Raw genomic sequence first — 642 nt, 5'->3', positions numbered from 1 at the left:
CTCGACTCTTATCCATTAGCCGCCTCTTAAGACAGGTAGGGCCTTCTTGCCACGGCCGTAATCTTATCTCTGCGAGCCAAGCGGACAAACACACACACTCACACACACACACACATATACACTCTTCACCTCTCGACCCCTACCTTTTAGTCGCCTCTTACGAGAGGCAGGGCCTTCTTGCCCCGGCCGTATTCATATCTCTGCAAGCCGAACGGACACACACACTCATACACACACACTCACACACGCACAAACACACATACACGCACACACGCACACACACATACACTCTTCACCTCTCGACTCCTACCTATTAGTCGCCTCTTACGATAGGTAGGGCCTTCTTGCCTCGGTTGTGCTCTTATCTCTGCAAGCCGAACTAACAAACACACATACTCACACACGCACACACGCACACACGCATACACACATACACTCTTCACCTCTCGACTCCTACTTATTAGTCGCCCCTTACAAGAGGCTGGGCCTTCTTGCCTCGGCCGTATTCTTATCTCTGCAAGCCAAACAGACACAAACATATACACACACACACACTCACACACGCACGCACACACGCACACACACATACACTCTTCACCTCTCGACTCCTACCCATTATTCTCCTCTTACGACAGGCATGGC

Source organism: Diabrotica undecimpunctata, unplaced genomic scaffold (assembly GCF_040954645.1).
Source record: "Diabrotica undecimpunctata isolate CICGRU unplaced genomic scaffold, icDiaUnde3 ctg00000572.1, whole genome shotgun sequence".
NCBI classification, from domain to species: Eukaryota; Metazoa; Arthropoda; class Insecta; order Coleoptera; family Chrysomelidae; genus Diabrotica; species Diabrotica undecimpunctata.
The sequence above is the reverse complement of the archived record's forward strand: the minus strand, read 5'-3'. Positions refer to the sequence as shown.